This window comes from Anser anser, assembly GCF_964211835.1.
Source record: "Anser anser genome assembly, chromosome: 4".
Taxonomy (NCBI): Eukaryota; Metazoa; Chordata; class Aves; order Anseriformes; family Anatidae; genus Anser; species Anser anser.
Genome location: NC_139724.1, coordinates 9,396,956 through 9,409,415, shown reverse-complemented (window position 1 = coordinate 9,409,415; position 12,460 = coordinate 9,396,956). Strand labels below are relative to the sequence as shown.

The following is a 12,460-nucleotide window of genomic DNA, read 5'->3' as shown; positions in this document are numbered from 1 at the left end:
GTATGTCTTCAATTAGAGTCATCTGTTTGTGCTTTCTTTTTTTCCCACTCCCAGAATATATAATCCTTTTTAACCTACATTTTTAATATAAGCCATACTGCCCTCCACAGAGAATCCTGTTTGCTTGTAGGTAATAAGAGGTCCACAGATGCTCTTTTTTTGGGGGAGGGGGGGGTGGGGTGGGGAATCTGCCTCATTTCCTCTGCTTGTGGCTGCTTGTTACTACAGAGCTACTCTGAGTGGGCGATGGGCTGGTGGTGGCAGGGGCTGGATGCTCCTCAACCCCCAGCTCTCCCTGCAAATGGAGGTGCGTGTCTGAAGGGCAGCCTTGCCTGAAAAACGTGTAATGCACTTCGAGTTTAGCAAATAGAAATTCTTCCAGAGTAGAAAACCGTGTTTCTGAAGTGAGATAAAGTTCTTTCTGAAATTTGGCACCACCGGTAAACAGCAGCTGAAAACCTCCCAGGTCCCATGCTCTTATTTTCTAGTGCCTTGAGTTGCTGCCTCGTGCTGCAGCAGATAGATGACTTAAAACACTCGCTTTAGACACTTTTCTTTATATCTCAGCCTGTGGAGGGATCGCGCTGATGCAAATCAGACACGAGACTTTTCGTCTGGAAAGGCCTGTCGTGAAGGTGTGTGGGGACAGTAATTGCAAGTGGTTTAATTAGTGCAGCTGGCAGCGTGCCAGCTGGACTGTACCGGGGCTTGAGAGGGAGTGAGAGCGTGGCTTTTAATTTAGAACGATTACAATGTGATTCTAGCATTTGTACTGACTACATCAGCTTCCCACCCCAGTTTGGATCAATTAAGGACCGTGTGTTAGATTTTAACCTCTGAATGACCCCCTCGCTTTTAATACCACATAATTTGTTACGCGCAGGCAAAGCGATGACTTCCAATCTTTTGCTTTGGGATTATTTCACTGGGAAGCGTGGGGCTGGAAAGAGCGTTTCATGTGAGGTGGCAGACCCTAGCTGTGGTAACTCTGAGACCCCCTGCACCAAAGGGGTTTTCTTATTCTCCAGGAGAACCGGGATATTGAAGGCATATAATAGGGGCAAGACTTCTTTCTCAACGGTGTGGGCTGCCTTGTTTGAAGTGGGTAGTCATGTAATGAAGGAATAATTTCATAGACAGCTGCAAGTTGGTGCAAACATTATGCAATTCAGAAAGATAAGCTGTTCCAATAAAAAAAAAAAAGGCAAGACTTGAGGGCATTATTGTCTCCCTAGAGCTAGTATCAAATAAGAAAGTAAAACCGTGAGCAAGGTCAGACATTTTTTTCTGCTTAGAGAGCTTGTTGAAATATTTTTTTGTCTGAATCTCTTACTCATCATGTCTCCAGCTAAGTGCATTAAGTTAGAAGTGGCACATGAACAGCAAAACATGTAATTTCTTTTTCTAATGTCTCTGTGAGAAAGTCTTTCAACTTTGGAGATTGTATTCAACATGTCAACTGCAGTAAAATTGAGTAAAAAATGGGTAGCTGTTTATATTTTGTGTATAATCAGCTGGGTCTAGCAGTGCTTGTACACACATACACCCCACTCTCCTTTTCACCATGCTTTCGTTTCTCCAGACTTCACTGCATTTCATCCTTTCCTCCTTTGTTTAAGGAAAGATAATTCTTGTACCCTGCCTTTCTACTTGCCTTCTATTCTTTGAGAAGTAGCCAGGTTTTGGCCTTTAGACCTTAAATCAAATGGATTGCCATTCCTAAAGCTAGCTAGTTTCTACTAGCTACAGATTCAGGATGGGAAGATTTAAAAATAAATAGGTTCAAACATGCATTGGAAAAGTCCAGTTCTGCCAATTTTGAGCACATTTTATGAGGAACTTGGTGCCCTCAAATCCCTCCACGTCTATAACATTGAAATCAGTTAATCCTTTGTTGAACAGTGCACCAGAAGAATATATTAACTTTGGTGTAGAGAGGTTGTTGAGGTTTCATCATTTGCAGGCAAGTAGAAAACACAGGTAAGTTTAATTTGGTGCTGTGAATTTGAGGTTAACACTTGTTAAAAAACAGAACAAAACAACTGTTTTTTCATAAAGTAACAACCAAACGTGTTTTCTTTGGGCATTTCTGGATTATTCAGTTTTTACAGAACTAAGAGGCAGAATATTTAATGGTGGCAGAGGTTGTTATTGGTAGAAAGGCTCTTCCAGAAGTGGACTTTGCATACTTCTTGTTTCTTGTCTGTGGTGTCTGTAATTTTTTCATTGTTTAGAGTTCTATAATATTTTATTTTTCTATAAAAAAATCTGCCCTCGTATTTCATCAAGTATGACAGTTTATACACTGGGAACCATATATTTTGGTGCAAAAATCATAATCCATGCATTTAAAGTGATGAATTTTGTTAAATCAACATTTAGGAAAGTTGCTCAAAGCAGGAGGTCTTATTTAATATGTGAATTATAAACTGGGAGGTCTCTTTTCTGGTCCAAATATTTCGCAAACATATTTAATCCATAAGATTAAAAGGTGAAAATGAATTCTTTGTACATGCCTGAAACCTGAGAGCACAGTCATGGAGTGAAATTATCCAGAGTTTTGGCAGTCCCATGAATTCAATAATACACTTTTTGTAAAACCTTAATACAGTACCCTCTTTATCTTCAGTGTTTCCTCACAAGAGATTTCAATTTTCAATATGAATTGTTTCTCACGATTTGCGTCAAAGTAGAAAACCCTTACCTGATGTTTTGAACCAGAGAATTTCTTTAGTGTTGATCTGCTGAAAATGTTCCCCAGTGTGCCCTTCTGATGGAGAAATATTGGCAGACTAGATAAGGTGGCATTTGTAAAGCTAGGTTTATGGGAACTGCAGTGGTGGTGAGTGACACACAGAGCCAGTGAATGGTTTTCTAGGTTGGACGTCTTCATGAGAAGAAGACATGGGACAAAGACCTTTTCAGTCACTTGGTTTGTAATCCTTAGCCTTCCTATAGCTAATTAAGATTTCATTTGTAGGAATGTATCCCAACTCAGAACTGTTATTTGATATCTTTGCTGCCCGTTTCACATTTGCTCTGAATCCTTCACCCGTTTATACAGTGCTTTGTTTGCCTCTGGCTTTCCTTAGGTTAACTCTTTTCTGACATCAACTAGCAACATCATCCTGTTGCTAGTCCTGGCCAAAATACCGTTATCACCTGCTATTTTATGTAGACTGTTGATGAAGTTCATGTAGAAATCTAAATTAGTGAAGAAATAAATTGTTTGCTGTGTGAACCTTCAAGACTCTGTGAGGTCCTGTGTGTAAAAAAGGAAAGCAGGTTTTCATCAAATTCAGGAACCGAGAAGGAATATTGTATCTGATAAAAAGAGTAGTGTATGTATAAAGGCAGTGAGTACTCGAGCCCTAACTGTGCTCGTCAGTGAAACAGATTAGATGATGATAGCAGTTAGTCAAGCTCCTCATCTGTCACGGCCAGTGTAAATGTGGACCGTGAAGAAAAGGCCATATACTGCCTGCTCAGTAAAGGTCACGCTATTATTATATGAAGGATTGAGGTGACCTAGTCACGGGTCACCTAAGTTACTCAAAACCAAAACCAATTTTCAAGATACCCGGGCAGGTAATTTCTTCCTTGAGCATTGGAATATCAGGTGGTATCAAGCTCATTTGGGTTTCATAATTCTTTTTCTCGGTCCTCACATTTTGTTCCTCATAGACCTTCTTCATTACTAGTGTCAGTAGAAGATTCTGTCTGTGTCATACCAACTGGAAGGGATTTGGTATTTTGTTTCACACAGGGCAGTGGTTTCAAATGTAAATACAGCTTCGTTGACACTGCAGCTTTTCCATATTTTTGGCAGGAGCTTGGTGTTGTTATTTCCATCAGTTTGTGACAAGGATGTTGTTACTCTTGTACTAGAAGGTGAAATTTTGCTGTAATTTCTGAAGGTAACATTTCCAGCTCCCTGTGCAGGCAGTAGTGTTGAACAAACAGAAGCACAGCAAGCTTTGTTTTATTCAGCCTCTTGTCTGGCAAGCTGCTTATGCTGTCTGTGATCCAACAGGCTTTGCGCAAACTTTGTCAGACCCTGTGTTTTTTTTTTTTTGAAAGAAGGAAAAAAAATGGAGTGCTCTAGCAACTGTGCTCTGACCTTCCTCTTCAATCTAGTTCTGTAATTTGTTCGTACAGCTAAATTTCTTATGCTAAGCAATATTTTATTTCTGATGTCTTCCATCTAGCACAGGCTTTCCTGTCATTTTAAATTGCTACCTGTCTTCCAGTCCATTTCTGAGGCCTTGCCCTGCTGTGTTTATCAGTAGTGCTTCTTTCCAAGCTGTTTCCAGTCCTTGAGTATAAAGAATTGAGTAAACTCTCCTTTCAGTGCTTGCTCATTTGCAAAGGTAATCCACTTTGCCTGAGACATGCTTGCTTTTGCTTAGCATATGATTAAATTTGACCCCAATGTCTTGCCTGAGATCAATTGCTCATTTTAGCTGTTTTTTTTCTTCTTCCCTCCCCCAAGCGTCTCAGGGATTTTTGTTGTTGTTGATTTTTCTCTGGTTTCATATCACTCATGCGCTACCAAAGCAAACTTGACATTCAGGCAGGATAATGTTATCAGTTTCGTGTTGTACTGTACTGGACACATGCTACTTTATTCTCCTCCTGTCAGCAAGAGTAAGTCAAGCGGTATTCAAGACAATACAGTAAGTGAAAGAGAAGAACGGTGTGCCTTTTACTTGTTTATTTCTATAAATAAAACCTTTTCACTGTTGAGGCAATGTTAATGTTACATTTCTTTTGTAAAGATTAAAATTACAGCTGATTACAGCTGTTGCATTTGGATCTCACCTTTTTAACTTTTTTTTTGTGACAAATTAAGACGGGAGGAGTCTGCTGAAAAAGTTTTATGATCCTCCTGTATATCACAGGCTATTGCACTTTGTGCGTTTACCCTGTGTTAAGTCAATAAATCATATGTAACTAACACAAATTCATTCTTTGCCATTGTATATGTTCTGGAAAGACATCTGATTCCTACTCTGTTGGTACCAAGAGTTGAATTATCCAATGTTACTGCCTTTAGTAATTCAGACCATTAATTAATCATTCTTTCTTGAACTTCTATCTATAGTAGTTTTTCTATGCCTCTCTCTGCTGAAGCAATGTTGGTGTCCTCTTCCAGTGGAGGTACGTGGAAGCTGCAGTATAACCTGTTTCAGAGCTTCTCTTCAACTTGTTGAACTTTTATTTGCCTAGTAGGAATCTTTTTTGTATTCTCTCCAATTTTAAAATATATTTTAAAGTTAAGTCACAATTTTAAACCGATTTTGATGTCAGTGCTGTTGTGTATTGAAATGCTTCAGCTTGGTGTTGGATACTACGGAGAACACATTAACATGTTCTTGCAGAGCCTTGATACAGGTGTCACTAATAGACCCTGCTTCTACATTGGTGATGACTCTGAGATCAGCCAGTCCTTTGAACATGTCCTTATTGATTATTTTCAACATGAATTTATGATCAGAATTTTGGTTAGTACAAAGCTAAATGCCTCACAAATATTGATGTAAATTTTTTATAAGTCCTTATTTAATCAAATAGATGCGTTATACCCAGAAAATGAAACCTGCTTAGTTTCACTAGATCTATTTTCCATAAATCCATGCTGTCTGACATTAATTTAATAACTGTTTTTTAGTTTTGTATCAATTGAATCCCCTGAAAATATTTTCTTTTTGTCTGTATTGATCTCAGATTATAAATAGTCTCTAAGTTACATGGGTTGTCTTTCTTTGAAGGTTGACGCAATTATCATCTTCCTTTTTTTGGGGCTGGGTATGTCTTTGGTATGATTTGCCTTATTACAACCTACCAATAGAGCAGAGATCTCTTTATCCAAGACTTTTAGGATTTATGCTGTATGCTACTTTATTGACTGTGAAATGAACAAATGGTATCTCGCCTTACTGTTGTCCCCACTTTCTGACCTGTGCATGCTCTTGGTCTTCTGCTGCTTGGCAATCCAGCTGGGAAGCAGGAAGTTCTACCTGCAGCATGAAACAACCTCCATCACATCCAAAGTCCCCTAACCTACTTGCCTCTTTGCCCTTTCTTTTCCCAAACAGATTATAGCTTTCCGTGTTACTATCATGAGAATCATCCCAGTGGGTTTCAGTACCAGAAAGTAAACTTGAGGGAACACAGAAGTAAATGTTAACAAGTGGTTTTTCTAGATGAATATATGGCTACTTTCTTCTTCTAAGCTGGCATTTCTCCAGGCAGTGAACACCAGCCATGAATGTTAATAACCAAAACCAAGTAATTTTCCAGAATATAATCTGTTTTTAACGTTACAGACCAAGTCCAGTGGTACCTTAAGCAATTGTGTGCTGACTCTAAACAGGTCATAAAACAGGTTTGAAAGTTGCAGTTGGATGTGCAAGATGAGTTTAGTTTGCAAGGTTTTACCTTAAGCAATAGTATGCTGACTCTAAACAGGTCATAAAACAGGTTTGAAAGTTGCAGTTGGATGTGCAAGATGAGTTTAGTTTGCAAGGTTTTAGGGCAGAAAGGAGAAAAGCTTAGGCTTACATGGTAATAGGAATTTCAGCGACACTGTTCTAGCCAGAATAGTCTAAAGATACAAAGAAGGATTGCTTATAGGCAGAGGTAATGCATTTTTAGGCTCATCTTTTCCAGTTATCAGTGGACATAACTTAGAGTGTGCCAGTTGCCCTTTAGATACCTATTCTCGCAAGTGTTCTTGAAAGATCATTTCTTATTTTTCAAGAGTATTGGCTTGTCTAGTGCAAGATAGAACTGCTCCTGACAGGTCTGTCTCCTGGCATGCAATCGTCATTCTTTCTCCTCTTGCACTCATGCATAGCTTTAGCAACACTTGCAAAATAAGCAGGCTCTGAGTCAGAGCTGAATCTGACCAAATTTTATTTATAACAATCTGAGATCAATCTGTTCACATTCAACCACAAGATACGAAATTGCCTACTTGCCCCTCTGATACCCCTATTTGTCATTGTTCCGTGTCATCCAACAGTTATTGTACACAAGATTTTTAAACATCCTGGTTTTGTTTCCAAAACAAACTCAGGACATTTTGTAAAGGCAATCTTTGGGCTCATAATTTTTATGCTGTGTTTATAAATGGAATTTTGCACTCTTGTTAACACAGATACGACTGAAGTCTGCTCGTGGCTGCTCAGTGAGCTGCTGTAAAGCAACCACCCCCTGCATCATCATACACTGAGAGTCTCTGGGTCCTGAAGAATACAAATATTGTCTGTGCTTGCTGTTTTGGGACAGGCTTTTAAAGGATAAACTTGGACTTAAGCAGCACCTAGGTAGAGTTGGAACCTGAAGGCCAGCCATTGGTTTCTGTGGATGCATGTCTGACTCCTCATCCTCTGTCTAGTCCAATCATTTCATCCTAAAACTGAACGCTGAAGGCATCAGACTTCTGATTTAACTCCTTGAGATTAATGGTTGGGTAAAAGTAAATGTATGTGGAGAAGCAGACCCTTTTATATAGCTTCCAAACTTGCTTTTCCTCAATAGTGTGGGAAATGTAGATCACTTGCAAAAGAGATCCCAAATTCAGTGGCTTCTTCACTTGACGCTCTCTCGTTTCTCATGGGAATCCTCAGTGGGGTCTGCCTGTTTATTCAGAGGGGCATGTCTCCTTATCTTATTGGGATTTGTCCTCACCTGGTGAAAATGATTCTCTTATTTTATTTAATTCTAAACTCCTCTTTCAAGCAACCCTTTAAGTAGTCCCAGCAGCTGACCCAAGTCCTCTGAGAGTAAACTGTGCTGCCACAGGATTTCTTTGCAATGCTTTGGCTGTATCTGTCTCTTGCCAGGTGGCAAAAGATCTAATTCCTGATTTGCAAGCACCCAGTTACACAAAGTAATTCAGAAATTTAGTGGCTATCAGTGTCTTGGGAAATGGAAATTATTAACAAGTTTTGTTTTATCCTGAAATGGAACAAAGCTCACCTAGATACAGGTTTTGCAGCTATTGAAAACAGCAACAGTCAATTTGGAGAGAGATAAAGGTTTTGCATCTTTAAACACTTCTCGGTGTCTTTTCCTTTTGCCAGCATGGCACTTTGTCAGCCCTATTTTCGTCAGTGCTGAAATTCTCTGTGTTAGAGATTTTGCCTTCTGATATAGCTTAAGGAAACCTTTGAAGTAAGGTACATTAGCATATACAGTCTGGCACTTGAGGGTTGCACGTGGGCCAGGGTAATAAACGTTTGTTCAGGTGCCCTGTACTGGAAATTGAGCATTTTCTGTCTTGTCACAATACATTAACTACTGTGCCATATTTTGCTTAAAATGCTTGTCATATTTTTTCCAACCTGGGCTTAAATTTTCTAGATTCTGATCCCCTCAAAATATAAGTCTTGAAAGTTTTTTTCATGTTGCCTGCTTTAAGTCAGATTGAAAGTGTTCCTTGTGTGCATATAAATATCTCCCTCCTTTGGGGGTTTCCTCCCTGACTGGCAGACGAAGTGGAAATGGATCAGTCAACTGTCACTTATGATGTTAGGTACAGCGACCTTTATCTCCTGCAGATTCTGATTAAAATACTTGCTCCCGTTACATGGCAAGCATCTGCATTTGATAGCTGGTATCTAAGTCCCATTTCTGTAGGGCTGCCCATATGGCTTGGGCCTGGGGAGTGAATCTGAAGAACTCTAAATATTGCAAATTTACCGCGTGTTGATGAATTGTGCAGTTGCTCTGCACATTATAAACTTGATACGTAGAATTTTTTGGATTAGTGGCACATACATAAGCCATCTGTGCAGTGACTGTGCATTAAGTAAGGTGTAAGAGCCATTCTCCAGGATTCTTGCACTGTCATGCACAAATGGCCAAGAGTCTTTTCTGTCTGGAAAAAGAAAATCAGCTTTGGAAAAAGAACACATTTACACTAGCTGGAATTTGTGATAACTTTATATTTTGTAAGCAGGAAGAAGGTGATGGTTTATGCAAACAGAAGTTTAAAAGGTATATTTTCTTATGGAGGTTTACTGGGGACAGATAATACTGTTTTCCTACATTTTTTGTGGTTTTCTATAGAGTTTGCTTAGAGTTTTTAATTAGATTAAATTGTTTACAAGAATAACCCAAGAATGGTAGACAAAAGGAGATTGGAGGATGCGCTCACGTATCAGAGGGATCCTAACTTTGCTTTTCATGGCTCTGCTGCATTTAAGTTCTCATTTGCAATATTGCACTAATGTAGGGCTTTGGAGTGAAGTATGAGAGGAGTGGATGACAGCTTGCTTTGGCTGTAAAGCTGCACACTCATATTTCTGGCAGTAGGAAAAAAGGGCTGATTAGGAGTATCTATTTCCTGTATACTCAAATATAAACCAGATACTCAGTCGTGAAAAAGTCATTCACTGGTTTCCAAAGACTCTTTTTTTACCAATGTGAAATGGTAGTTCCAGTGGAAAACTGGGCAACGTGTTAGTTCCCTCACACACAAAACAAGGATCAAGAAGAGGTGATTGTATTAATCCCTTTCTTCCTTCCTCCATGGATTCTGATTGTTTCTGGCTTTAAACAGAGGATTCCCTTATGACCACGTTAGTGTTTTTAATCTTTCGTAGCAGGAGTGAAAGTGCAATAACTGAACTTGAACATCAAAAACACTTCACTTTAAGCAGTGTTTTTGATGCTCCAGTTTTCATATCATTTTCAGGAATGAAAATCTAATCTGTTATAGTGGGTGACGCAAATTCTAACTTCTGATCGTTGCATGTTTTTATGGCCATGCCTTTGATTATTTACATTGCCGTTCATACTTAGATATGAGAGATCGGCTTCTTTCCAGGTCCAGTGTGTAAGGACTTCTTTCTGGTGTTCCTCTTCTCTTGGCCTGCTCAGAGCTGCTGCTTTTTCTTTGGGCTGTTCAGGTGGCATGGCTCTGAGTAGCTAGGGGATGAACTTTGGTAGTTAGGCAAAAAATAAATTCTGGGCGATCATCAAATACACCGTGATAGTCGCACTCAGCCACTTCTGTTGTGCCAGTGAATAAAATAATGGGGTTTTGGATGACATGATAGGGAAAGTGTTATAAGCACAGCCTCTGTTTTTAAGGCGGCTTCGTGAAGCAGAAGCACCTTGATGTTCCTGGTGGTCCTACAGCCTTTTCTCTAAGCTAGGGATCCAGAAATAGAAGCAAAGCAAGAGCTGGAGGTGCTGTGCTTGGTAAGTGTGGGCAAGGCTGCTGGTTTCATCCCAATACATGCTTCTGCAGTGCTTTTCAGAGTGGACTCCCTTCTTCCCTTCTGTCTGGAAATAAATGAATATTCTGCACTACAGATGACAGCTGCAGACGTCTGTAGGGCTTCTGCTGAAAGAGAGGGGGCATTACATTTGTATGTAATGGAAGAAAGGAGAGGTAGGTAGAGACACTTGGAAAGTACCGGTTGTGCTCGGTTCTGGTCCTTGAGTGTTGTGCAGATCCCTTTGAGACAGCTGTGGGCCACCTTCCACCTAGAAGGAGCTCTGATTGTCCTTTAAGAGTAATCCTTTAAGGTCCAGCAGCAATCACAGAAGCAGAGAATGAAGAAGGCTGATCTTGTCTGTTCTAAACCTACTTGCCTGGCCTTCTACAGTTTAGCATAAGAAAGGAGAAAAAAATCATTCTGTTATCATTATATTGATGTTTATTGTGTAGATTGTGACTTGAGGATGCAAGCTTTCTTATGGAAAGCAGCGATGCAGAAACGTGTGGTTGGTTTTGGAGCTGCTTATACTGCTGTTACGTGACGGCTGCTGAAACTTCTTCAAACGCAGGCCCGCTGTTTCCATTAAAGGATTTTATGGGACTCCCCACACATCATATCTTACGCAGCTTACCGTATTGGCTCTTAAAAGGGGCTTTGAGTACAATGCCAGGGCCCCCCAGGCGCTGCTTTACGGGACTGCTGGTGGGCCAGGCAGCCCCGCGCTGAGCCGCCCGCCTCCGCCTGCGCTGAGGAGCTTGTCTGCTGCCTCGAAACACAGCTGCCTTGCTGAGTTAAGCCTGAAGCATCCCAAAGGGTCCTAAACTCTTGTCGCTGAGGTGTTTGCTAGTCAAAGGCAGCGTCTGCACACAGGTTTTTAACGTAGGTCCTTGAAATGAAAACAAAAGCTTCGTCAGCAAGGTAGGTTCTGTTTCTTTTGGCATTTCTGGCATAAAACTAATTCTCATTTTTTCTTTCCCAGAGTTGGTAAAATACCACAGATTTGAAAGTTTTGCAAAAAAATTTGACATGCTGTGTATACATAGACTTGTATATGAGCGCCCCTGGATGAGACTCAAAAACTCCTTGCTGCTCCTGGACAATTATGTCTGGAATAACATGCTCACAGCACTTTTGTCATTATCTTGAGAGCAAAACGAATGCTGCAGCTGGTGGGAGCAAGCAGCAGCCTTGCCTCTGCCTCCTGCTTCTGCTGGCACTGTGTTCAGGATGGGACAAGCTGCTTCCTGGCCCCAGCAGCATCCCTGCCCTACAGTGGTAGCATCTTGAAGTGCAGAGTCCTCTAGCAGCTTTAGCATGGTCCAGCTCTGCTGAAGGAAGGGTGTCCTGCTCCAAAGGAGAAAGGCTTCTTGTTCAGAGACATGTTGGGACAGAACGCAGCTAGGCCAGGTTTTCTGCTGTCGACGTAGTCACTTATATGTTAGTGTGCACAAATGAAAAGAGTGTGTAACACAAGTGTCTTATAGTGTACTAATTTTAGTGGCGATTAAAGGATGCACCAGCAAGCGAATGAGGCCCTTGAAGGACAACATGGCTAATCTATTTAGCATTGAAAGTCTGAATAACACACATTTTTGTTTTGGAGACTCAGTTTCAAGAGATGAGGGGAATAAAGTTAAAAGGTATATAAATGCGCAGCATGTTTTTCCTTGATAAATACAGAGTTAAAATTCAGCTGCTTACTAAACCCCTCTTAAAGATTGGATCACTGAAGAAACAAACACTGGATAAGCTTTTAATATAATGATAAACTATTCTGCTTCTTTCTTTTTAAAGGAAGAAAACACCCCAGAGATTATATACAGGTTAAAAACAAACAAACAACAAAAAACATGTGAAAGAGCCTCCCATGAATCCTTTCTTAATGGAGAAAAAGCCAGTCAGGACTCAGCAGTTTGATTTAAATAGCTTGCCTGTAGCAAACCAGTTGATAGCGGTCTCTGCTTTTTGGTTTGTGTGTGCCTTTCAGATAGGAGTAGCATATTGCAGTGAGCTTCAAGACGTAATTTCTCAGAGTGATTCAAAGGCTGAAAATACTTGAGTGAGTCTCAGAGCATGGTGTCTGTAGCCAAAGTTATCAAAACCATTATGTTCAGGCAAGAGCCCAGAGACGAAGATATAAAAGGCTGTCCCTTGTTGTTTGATTACAAAATTGACAGCTCTGTGTTCGTGTCATTTCTGTTTATGGATGTTGCTGGAGCCTG

General features: G+C 40.3%; 1 protein-coding gene across 10 annotated transcripts in view; it reads left to right on the top strand.

Annotated features, from left to right (window-relative positions):
- BMPR1B (bone morphogenetic protein receptor type 1B) overlaps positions 1–12,460 on the top strand; it is a 265,345-nt gene that overhangs the window by 87,067 nt on the left and 165,818 nt on the right. Inside the window, exon 1 of one of the 10 annotated variants that reach the window (XM_083834583.1) lies at positions 4,619–4,676. The exons of the other annotated variants lie outside the window; for them this stretch is intronic. The gene's annotated coding sequence lies outside the window, so the exon portion shown is untranslated. Of the gene's footprint in view, positions 1–4,618; positions 4,677–12,460 lie in introns of those variants that run through there. 10 annotated transcript variants of the gene reach the window in all.